Consider the following 12,804-nt stretch of genomic DNA (forward strand, 5'->3'; position numbering starts at 1 on the left):
ACGAGGTTAGGAAGTTGGAAGCTGAATTACGAAGCCTGAAAGTTGTTGGTACTGAACTCACCAACTACAATCAGTGATTCATGGAATTAGCTTTGCTATGTCCCGAATTGGTACCAACCGAAGAACGGAAGATAGAACTGTACAAAGACGGTTTGCCTAAAAAGGTCAAGGCAAATGTTACAGCATCCAAACCCAAGACTATTCATGAAGCTATCACCATGGCGAACGAATTGATGGACCAGATTATTCTGGATAAGAACACCGATGTCAAGACATCGGGAAACAAAAAAAAGTGGGAAGGTAATCATCAACAATCCAACAAGAAACAAGAAACCACGCAAGGTGCGGGTAGCGGTTCAAACTCAGGTTACAAAGGACGAAATCTTTTATGTAACAGATGCCACAAACATCACTCTGGTTATTGTAATGTGGTGTGCAACAATTGTAATCGAAAAGGTCATCTTGCTGAAGATTGTAGGGTTCCCGCTACAAATACAAACGGTACCAAGACTCCTGCCACCAATGCAAATAGAACTGCCTTGGCCACTGTTACTTGTTATGGGTGTGGGAAACAGGGTCATTATAAGAGTCAGTGCCCGAATCTAGAGAAGAATAACAGATCTGCACGTGGAAGAGCATTTGTTATTAATGCTAGAGAGGCGTGCAAAGACCCGGAGCTTGTTACGGGTACGTTTACCATTAATAACTTATCCGCATCTATTATATTTGATACTGGTGCCGATAGAAGTTACGTGTGTAGAGACTTTCACGCTAAATTGAATTGTTCATCATTACCTCTAGATGCTAAGTACATGATTGAGTTAGCTAATGGTAAACTAATTAAAGCCGATAAAATTTGCCGTGATTGTAAAATAAATTTAGCCGGAGAAACATTTAAGATTGATTTGATACCCGTAGAATTAGGAAGTTTTGATGGAATAGTCGGCATGGACTGGATGTCCAAAATAGGAGCTGAAGTTGTGTGCGCCAAGAAGGCAATTCGCATTCCTCGTAAGGATAAAATGCCAGTAATGATTTATGGAGAGATAGGTAACTCAAAGCTAAAACTCATTAGTTGTTTGAAAGCTCAAAAGTACTTGAAGAAAGGGTGCTATGCTATCTTAGCACATGTTAATAAGGTCGAAACGAAGGAAAAATTGAAGAGCATCAACGACGTGCCTGTGGCAAGAGATTTTCCTGAAGTATTTCCGGAAGAGTTACCAGGATTACCTCCATTTAGATCTGTAGAATTTCAAATAGATCTAGTACCGGGAGCTGCACCAGTGGCTCGTGCTCCATATAGACTTGCACCATCTGAGATGAAAGAGTTGCAAAGCCAGTTACAAGAATTACTGGACCGTGGTTTCATTCGACCGAGCAATTCACCGTGGGAAGCTCCGATTTTATTCGTCACGAAGAAACACGGATCTTTCCGAATGTGTATAGATTATCGTGAATTAAATAAGTTAACTATCAAGAATCGGTATCCACTATCGAAAATTGATGACTTATTTGATCAATTGCAAGGATCATGTGTTTACTCGAATATCGACCTAAGGTCGGGCTATCATCAACTACGCGCCAAAGAAGAAGATATTCCGAAAACTGCTTTTCGAACACGCTACGGTCATTATGAATTTTTGGTCATGCCGTTTGGATTAACGAATGCGCCAGCTGTATTCATGGACCTCATGAATCGAGTTTGTAGTCCGTATTTAGATAAGTTTGTTATCATTTTCATTGCCGATATTCTTATCTATTCCAAGAGTGAGCAAGAGCATGAACAACATTTAAGATTGGTATTAGAATTGTTAAGAAAAGAACAATTATATGCCAAATTTTCTAAGTGTGCGTTTTGGTTGAATGAAGTGCAATTTCTTGGCCATGTTGTTAGTAGCAAAGGAATTCAGGTTGACCCAGCTAAAATTGAGGCCATTGAAAAATGGGAGACTCCTAAGACACCAACGCAGATACGCCAATTTTTGGGTTTAGTTGGTTATTGTAGAAGGTTTATTCAAAATTTTTCCCGAATAGCTAAACCATTAACAGCGTTAACACAAAAAGGGAAGAAGTACGAATGGACTTCTGAGCAGGATAGTGCATTTCAATTACTGAAGAGAAAGTAGACTACGGCACCTATTTTATCGTTACCTGAAGGGAACGATGATTTTGAGATATATTGTGACACTTCGCGATAAGGTTTTGGTTGCGTCCTTATGCAACGGAAGAAAGTTATAGCATACGCATCCCGACAATTGAAGATTCATGAGCGAAATTATACGACGCATGATTTAGAATTGGGAGCAGTAGTGTTTGCATTGAAGATATGGAGACACTACTTATATGGGGTTAAATGCACTGTGTTTACCGATCATAAAAGCCTTCAACATATCTTCGATCAGAAACTGCTGAACATGAGGCAACGTAGGTGGGTCGAGCTGATAAACGACTATGATTGTGAGATTCGCTATCATCCCGGGAAAGCGAATGTAGTGGCCAACGCTCTAAGTAGAAAGGAACGGGAACCAATTCAAGTACAAGCAATGAACATAAAAATTCGCATGAATCTCAACTCACAAATCAAAGAGGCTCAACGAGAAGCTCTTACTCAAGAAAACATAGGAAATGAAATAATGAAGAAGTATGAGAAGCAACTCGTTATGCGGGAAGACGGAATTTGATATTTTGCAAACCATATTTGGGTACCGAAGTTGGGTGGATTAAGGAAGTTGATATTGAATGAGGCACATAAGACAAGATACTCGATACAACCTGGAGTTGGAAAGATGTATCAAGATCTTAAGACGCATTATTGGTGGCCTAATTTGAAGACAGACGTTGCAACATATGTTGGGGAATGTTTAACTTGTTCCAAAGTCAAAGCAGAACACCAGAAACCGTCAGGGGTACATCAACAACCAGAAATCCCAGAATGGAAATGGGACGGTATTACCATGGATTTCATCACAAAGTTACCTAAGACTGCCTGGGGTTATGACACCATTTGGGTAATAGTTGATCGTCTCACCAAATCTGCACATTTCTTGCCTATAAAGGAAACGGATAGAATGGAGAAACTATTACGATTATACATAAAGGAAATTGTTTCAAGGCATGGAATACCTATTTTCATTATATCCGATCGTGATAGTAGATTTACATCAAAGTTTTGGCAATCACTACAGGAGGCCCTGGGAAATCGTTTGGATATGAGCACCGCATATCATCCACAAACTGACGTGCAGAGTGAAAGAACAAATCAGACTCTTGAAGACATGCTCAGTGCATGTGTGATCGATTTTGGAAACGGATGGGATAAATATCTACCATTAGCAGAATTCTCGTATAATAACAGTTATCATGCGAGCATTAAAGCTGCACCATTCGAAGCACTGTATGGAAGGAAGTGTAGATCCCCTATCTGTTGGAATGAAGTAATAGATCGACAATTAACTGGTCCCGAGATCATACACGAAACGACTGAGAAGATAGTACAAATCAAGGAGAGATTGAAAACACCCCGTAGTCGCCAAAAGAGCTACGCCGATGTCCGAAGGAAACCATTAGAGTTTCAGATCGGTGACATGGTTATGTTAAAGGTGTCACCTTGGAAAGGTGTAATACGTTTAGGTAAAAGGGGTAAACTAAACCCAAGGTATGTAGGCCCGTTTAAGATCATCGAACGCATTGGACCGGTAGCTTATCGACTCGAGTTACCGCAACAACTCGCTGGAGTACATAATACATTTCACGTATCAAACCTTAAGAAATGTCTTGCAAAGGAAGATCTCACCATTCCTCTTGAAGAAATCCAAGTCGACGAGAAACTACAATTCATAGAAGAACCAGTCGAAATCATGGACCGTGAAGTTAAACAACTCAAGCAGAGCAACATACAGATCGTTAAGGTTCGTTGGAATGCTCGAAGGGGTCCCGAGTTTACTTGGGAACGAGAGGATCAGATGAAATGAAAGTACCCACATTTGTTTCCCGAGAACGCAAAATAGGTACAATTTTAAAATTTCGGGACGAAATTTATTTAACGGGTAGGTACTGTAACGACCCGGATTTTTCCGATCATTTTATACCTATGAGATTAATATTTACATAAATTAAACCATACCATCATGATAAGCAATCCAAATTGTTGAGATTTATGTTTTTAAAAAGAGTTTTACACAACGTTTGACCGTCCAATTTGACCGATAATATCACGAACTATATAATAAATGATAATTATACGTTTGTGTATATATATGTATTTTTATATATTTAACATGATCTAAGAATGGTTTAACGTCTTATTGTGTACTAATAACAATAAGTTATAAGTATACTTTGAGACTACTAACTTAAGTTTTCAAAATGATAACTATACGTAACGTTATTTGACATATATACCTTTAACCTATAATACTTATACAAGTATCGTATAAATATGTATTTAATCACTTTTAAAGGGCTTATATACATAAAACAATATAAGTATATTTACAAAAGATAGCTATATTTGAATTCTCGTTCCGTTTCCTCAAAATTTCTACATGTATACCTAGAGTATATGTACTCGTATCATACCCAGCTCCTATACGTATTTACTATTAGTATATACACATCACAATCACTTTATTAGCAGCCATGAGTCAGCCAATTTTGGATCTTAGCATGCATGATTAATCAATTTGGCATATTACAAGACTTTTGCACAATATTACAAATTTATACATCTTTTCACCACCATTTATACTCCATTCTAATTTCATTTTTACTACACATTTTCTCTAACCAAAAACACACTCTTAGGAACCTTAAGTGTTCTTCAATAATTCAACAAGTTACCATGAAGATCTAGCTTCAAAAACAAGCCTTAATCTTCATAAGAAAAACCTTCCAAGAACACTTCAATAATCCTTTCAAAAATACAAGTTTACTTCCAACCTTTTGATCCAACTCCACCACTCTTTTTGTTCTAAGATTTTTCTCATCTTTTACAGTAACTTTGTCCAAGTAACTTGAGGTAGTAACCTTGTTCATAAGCTTATTCGATTCATATTTATATAGCTATCCTATTTTGTGTTGTAAAATTTTAACAACAAGAACATAGTTTGAATGATTTCAAACTTGTTTGCAAACTAAATAGATCCTTCTAACTTAACTTTTAAAACACTTCAAGACCTGTAATATATCATAATGATATGCTAACTTAACAAGATATAACTTGGTTTTACAAAGAACATCTTAAAAACTGAATCTACGTCGTCGGAGTGCAACCGGGGGCTGTTTTGGGTTGGATAATTAAAAACCATCTTAAGCTTTGAATTGGAAGTTCATGTTCTGGAAAAATGATATTTCTTATGAATATGTTAACACATAAAAATTTCATGGTTTAACTCAAAGTGTAAGTATTTTTAGAAAAATGATCATTAACTGTTGTTTTTATGATGGAAAATGATCACTTTCATAAGTTTCACCAAAGTTTGACCTATAACCTGTGATTTAGAATACAACCTAAGGTATTTTCAATTCATATTCTTATAATTTGACTCGATCCAAGGAAGTGGCAAGTTGAACCAACAAAAACGGAGTTGTAATGAAGAAACTACGACTAAAACAAGATCGGGTATCCGAAGCTAGTTTAGCTACGAAAATATTTGGAGAAAAATTAAAGTAATCATATATTTCTAATTAATATGATATTTCATATATATTTACTTATGATTTGATTTTATATATTTCAGGACCACCCGTAAACAACACGAGAAGATTAATCATAAGACCTCATGATTGTACGCAACACGTCATTTGACAACACGGTACTTTATGTACGCAACACGTCACTTGACAACATGGTACCATGGGTCGAGATTAATTCTGATCAATACGAATACGATGGGGTCTTTATTTATTTTATTTAAGAAACTAATTGTGGACCACTAACATCGGACTGCTAACTACGGACTAAGAAAATATTAAAAGTATTAAAAGTATATATATATATATATATATATATATATATATATATATATATATATATATATATATATATATATATATATATATATATATATATATATATATATATATATATATATATATATATAACGATTACTTAAAAAGAAAATATGTTGATATATTATATATATGGTTAGGTTCGTGATATCTATCGGAGACCAAGTCGTGATAAATACCTTCAAGGCAAAAGTGAGTATATAGTCCCACTTTTAAACTGTAAATATTTCGGGATGAGAATACATGCATTTTATGATTTATGTTATGGACACAAGTGATTAAAAATATATATTCTACATTGAGTTGTACCACTGGCATACTTCCTTGTAACTTGGTAACTATTATTTACATGAGGTATTGTAAACGCGAATCCTGTTGATAGATCTATCGGGCCTGACAACCCCAACCTGACTGGACGACCAGTATTCAACGGTTGCACAGTACTTCGTTTCGGTGACTACACTTGGTACGGTGTAGTAAGATTTCATAATAAAGGGAATATGCGACGTTGATTAAATGTTAAGTATGGTTATCAAGTGCTCAACAACTTAGAATATTTTTATTAAAACGTTTATATATGAAATCTTGTGGTCTATATTTATAACGCTGCCGGCATTAAACCTATATCTCACCAACTTTATGACGTTTTAAGCATGTTTATTCTCAGGTGATATCTAAAAGCTTCCGCTGCAACATGTTGAATTTAAGCAAGATCTTGAGTATGCATATTTGTGTCAAAAATAAAACTGCATATCGGAGGATTTGTAATGTAAAATATGTTGGAAGTCGTATTGTTATTATCACATGTAAAGATTGTAAGTCTAAGATTATCGCTAAATTATTAAGTTGTTTAAACCTTGTATTTGTAATAAAAGCTATGGTTTGTATTGTAAAAACGAATGCAGTTTTTGAAAAATGTCGCATATAGAGGTCAATACCTCGCGATGAAATCATATGTTATTGTAATCGTCCTTATGGTTAAGGTCGGGTTATGACAAATACCCTACACGCGACTGGTTCATCCCAGTTATAAGGGCTTACTACGCCTTCAAAGCGTTGCAGAAAATCCAAAGGATCAGTTAGACCCGAATAGACTCCCAGAGTTGCCGGCACGATTGGCGGAGAAACAATTGGATAGTCAGAAATATGCTGGGCAAACTTGTCCGCAGCAGTAGTGATTTCTGTTGCCTTCTTTGTGCGAGTATCTGCATTCTCCACACAAAACTTGGCAAGCATGTCTTGCAAAAAGTTTGGCTGATCAAACTTATGTTGCATGGACTTTGGCGCAATGCTTTTAAAAGCATCCGCCAAAAAATTCTGAGCATTCTCTCTGCGAGCAGCGTCAGATGTGTCAACTTCTTCCCCATAGCGAGGGAAAGGTGTTGGTGGTCGCTTTCGCTAAACTTGTGGAATTTAACAAACTCGTCTACGCTGTCCGAATCATCAGAAAATTCGCTCTCTTCTCTTGGTGCTTTTTCCATTTTTGATTTATATGTAGAATTCAAATGAATGCGGTCTTCTGCATTGTCACTATCACTATGATTATGCTCAAGAACTAGATGATCAACTTGTGATCCTGAATCATTCAATAGCCATAAGTAAGTGCGCGGTATGCGAGATTCACAATTACGCTTAGCATCTCTCTTAGCTTGCTCGATTGCAGTACCAACAATTTTGTCAGTTCGCAGACTAGATTTTCCTGACAAAGCTTTTGGTCGCTTCCCATCAGCTATTATTTCATTGCGATTTTGCAGCAAAGTTCTTCGCGCAATCATTTTTTCAGCAGCAACTTCTGGCTACAAATCACTAGCATTGTTTTCAGGAGGTGTTTTAGCGATCGGTTCTTGAATCGATTTTCTCGCTGTTATACTAGCATTTGTTTGCAATGGAAATATCACAACGTTCTGCGAATCACCGGGCAGTGCATGCAGCATTCGCAGAAATGCCAGCTTGCTTTGCATTTGTCATCGCGATTGTCGGGCAGATCGACTAATTGCGTATTCCAAAAGCACCTTCAAATCATCACAACAAAAAGAACACGATTGAAATTAAACCGTCGAATTAATTGTTTAACGGCATAAAACAAAAAAATTTCAGTTTAATTCATAAAACAGGTCCCACGGATGGCGCCAATTGATCAATCCTTAATTAGCAATGTTACTTAATTACGGATTGAGTGCAATAAGAATGTAATTGAGGATGGAATGTTTGATGATTATTTTGGGCCCCGATAATCGTCTTTCACTTTAACTATCAAGTGATCAACCACCCCGACCCGGTCTTGATTGTTAATTAGCTTAATTCACCTTTGCGCGATGTAAAAATCCCTTGGGCAAGATCACAAGTGGAAATTACAAAGGCATAGGCAGAATGGCAGAGAATCAACAACCCATAAATGAGAGGCCAAGCTCCCTATTTATAGGATTCGAAATATCCGCGGTCTGCGAGTTACTTAACTATCCGCGAAAACTCAGCGGATTAAACCGCGGTCTTGCATTAATGCGAAAACATAACCGCTGTACCTATTTTCAGCGAATATTGCATAGCTTTGCCTTATAATTCGCGTAGTTCTGCCTTTAGCTTTTAGCAGATAAAATATACATATACAATGCCATGTATATGATCAGCATTTGTATGCCATTCCGTTCTGCGATTAAAACTGAACTAATGGCTTCTGTGGATGCTGCCAAGTACAAAATTAGCGTTTCCCCTGCTATTAGAAAAGTTAAAGTAGGCAGTTCCTTTAAAAGTTGCTTAATATCTTGAAAAGCTGTCTCAGCTTCTTCTGTCCATATAAAATCCTTTTTGTTCAAACAACTTTTTAAGACCTTCATAAATGGTAACGATCGATCCGCTGCTCTAGATAAAAACCTTGTTAGAGCTGCCAGTCTTCCATTCAAACTCTGCACTTCTTTCTTTATTTTTGGAGATACCATATTTTTAATTGCTTGAATCTTTTTTGGATTAGCCTTGATTCCTCTCTCTGTAACAATATGACCTAAAAATTTGCCTTCTTCCACACCAAAAGTGCATTCCTTGGGATTCAACTTCATATTGACCCTTCGTAATGATTCAAATGTTTCAAGAGTATCTCTGAGCATACTGTCTTCTGTATGACTCTTGATAACAATATCATCAACATAGGCTTCTACATTCCTGCCTATTTGATCTTTAAACGCTTTATCAATTACACGCTGATAAGTTGCCCCTTCATTCTTTAATCCAAAAGGCATCATGATGTAGTAAAAAATTCCATCTGGTGTGTGGAATGCTGTTTTGTATATGAAAAGCATATTGAATATATATATATATATATATATATATATATATATATATATATATATATATGATTTAGAATTTATTTAATAAACGCTCGTAGCACTCGTTTGTCATTTTGATTGTTATTAATCAAGTTAAAAATGAACTTACGTGATTTTAAAATAAACGGTGATCCGAAAATGAGTTATATAAATTTTAGGCTTATTAAAAATATATTTAGAAGCTAATTAATAAATTTCAAAACTTTTTATATTTTACCCAGGATCGAGCGCGGACAGCTGAGTTAATTTTTATGTAATAATTAATGATCAAATTTTATACCACAATTACTAAAATAAATAAATATAATTATGATAAAAATTTGGAACCTATCTGAGTACTTTTTATCCGCCACTGATTTAACAACGGAGTATGAAATAATAGTCCGTGAAAACTGTCGGTAAGAAATAAAATATCATTTACGTGTGTATTGAAATGCCAAAAGTGACAAATGTGTTTTTGTTATTTTCTTCTTGTTATTGCATATTAGAGATATTGATATCTCTCTGCTTTCTCTTTTTGTCAAACTGCCATCCCTACACAATTCAATATGTATTTGAGTTTACTATTTTGGTTCATGTCATCAAATAATATTATATTGAGATAATGCATTATTTCTCTTGTTTCTCTTTTGAACACTTTGTAAATCCATTTCCATCACCACCTTCGATCACATTTTCTCTTCAACAACTCGAACACAAACTTCACCACCGCGAGTCACCACCAATCACCTCCATTAAATCACCACCGGCCACCTTCATTAGAACAACCATGATAACCACCATCAACCATGATCTACCATTACAAACCCACTTGAAAAACCACCACCCTCAACCTCTTCCTTCTTTCTTTCGTTTTTCTGTTTATGAGTGAAGAACAAACACCCTCACAACACCCACTTGCTTCTATGGTTATTATTCGACTTTTGTTATGGTTGCAAGCAATACTCGATCAAGCCCCTCAACGACCCAAAACCCAATACTGTTATATATATTTTTTCCGTTATCTTCATGAACTCACAAAACCACAAGACCCAAACCGACCACCACCTTCATTACTCCTTTCGTTAGTGATTATTGCTCCTGCTTTTTGTAGTGACCCAAACTTTTCCATGTTTATATATATTAATTGAGATTGATATTTACATGACTAAATGTTTCCAACATGTTAAGCAATCAAACTTGTTAAGACTTGATTAAATGAAATAAGTTTCATATAGACAATTGATCACCCAAGTTGACCGGCGATTCACGAACGTTACAAAAATTGTAAAAACTACATGTTGTGGTATATATAGACATATATATATGGTTGACATGAGATTATGATGAGTAAGTATCTCACTAAGTATATTAACAATGTGTGATATACATAAGAAATGAGATTACTAAGTTAAGAAACTCGAAATGATATATATAACGATTATCGTTATGATAACGTCTACTAAATATATATGTATCATATTAAGATATTGATACACTATATTTAACATGATAAAATGATATTTAAATATATCATTAAGTGTGTTAACAATGAACTACATATGTAAAAACAAGACTACTAACTCAAGAATTACGAAACGAGACTTATATGTAACGATTATCGTTGTAACGATATTTTAATGTATATATCATATTAAGAGATATTCATACATCATAATATCATGATAATATAATAATTTAACATCTCATTTGATATAATAAACATTGAGTTAACAACATTGTAACGTCCTCCCAATAGGGTCTGGAAGGAACGTCACTAATATCAAAACATACCAACATATTATAATAAACGAGAACAATACTAAATGATGAATTTAACTTTAATGAGTACGCAGCAAAAAATGAAATATCGTTACATTGACAGGAATAACAATATCGTAAATGTTCACATGCAGAAGTAATAAATGCGATATCTCTTGATCCTATGTCCAAGTAGCATCACATAAGCAGTAAGTATAAGAGCTTGAATCAAACAACACCTGAGACAAAACATGCTAAAGTGTCAACCAAAAAGGTTGAGTGAAGTTCATAGGTTTAACAAAAAGTTTGTTGTTGTTTTAGACCACAAGATTTAGTTTGTAAAGTTGATCTCCCACAGGATCAAAAAGTTATGCCAATGCGTGATATTTAGACTAAACGTTCAAGTTTGCCCCATGACAAGTTGTGTCTGTCCTTGTCGGTTTAATTTCATTATTAAGTAATACAATGACTTGGTCAAATGTATCGGGGACGTTACTCCCGATAGGCCTACCCCCAATAATTAAGCATGCCGCAGCAATTAAAAATATCACTGTAGGGACTTAGTCGGACATAGCCAGGTATAGCATAGTTTAACAGTTTGGTACTTGTGTCTAAAGTGTAAAAAGTAAAAACAGCATGTGTCTCACCCCAAGTAAAAGTAAGTAAGTTTGCTAGCAATAAAGAGGGGCTATGAATTCACCTTAGTAAGTAGAGAGAGAGTTATTCCTCGGAATAAAGAGTTGAACGAGTGAGCAGGAAAGTCAACCTATTGACATTTAAGAGTAGTTAAGTGTTTTGCCCATGTTTAAGTTTAAGTATGTGTTTAAGTATAGTTTGTTTTACTAAGTTTCTATTCCTAGTAAGTTACTATTTTTATAAAGTTTCCATTTTTAGAAAGTTTCTTATTTTACTAAGTTTCTATGACTAGAGAGTTTCTACTTTTATCAGTGTTTTCCATTTTAGGATACTTGCCGTATTAGATAAGCTTCCAATCACCCCTTTCCCTTCGAATGGCTAATTTAGATCTAGGGGCTTGAGCCATAGGACCCTTTAAATCGGAAATCCAAACCCTCTGCCTAGAATCTCATAGAAACCATTCGTCAAGAAAGTTCGAAGATCTATACATCTTTAATACATATCCCAAAATGTTTTTATGTTACAATATAAGTAGTAGGTTATAGGTGCTAGTAATAGTAATAGTGTATACATGTTATTTATTTTATTTTTAATTGCATATAATTTATAACATTATTTACATATTTCGGTAAAAATAATAACCGAAGTAAAAAGTAAAAAGTAAAAAGTAAAAAGTAAAAAAAATAAAAAGTAAGAAAAGAATACTTACTAGTAGTAATTCTTCAAAGAGAGAATGAGAGAAATTTTGGTGTGAGTTTGAATGAGAAATGAAGGGTATTTATACTTAAAAAAATTAGGTAAAAAGAATAAAATAATTAAAAGAAAAAGAAACATTTAATTCTTAATGGGATTTTAAAATTAAAAAGTATTAAATGTTAGGTAATGGGATAATGCACAAAATAAAATAATAAAAGTAGTTTTTTCATTACAATTTTTAATTAAAAAGTAATTTATTTATTTATTTATTTATTTATTTTTTTATTTATTTTAAGGATTTTTTTTATGTAAATAAACAAATTTATTTAATGTTTTTCCAAAAATATTTGTCAATAATATTTTATTTTATTTTTTTTATTTAATTAATAAATACAAATTTTGT

Source organism: Rutidosis leptorrhynchoides, chromosome 3, assembly GCF_046630445.1.
Source record: "Rutidosis leptorrhynchoides isolate AG116_Rl617_1_P2 chromosome 3, CSIRO_AGI_Rlap_v1, whole genome shotgun sequence".
NCBI classification, from domain to species: Eukaryota; Viridiplantae; Streptophyta; class Magnoliopsida; order Asterales; family Asteraceae; genus Rutidosis; species Rutidosis leptorrhynchoides.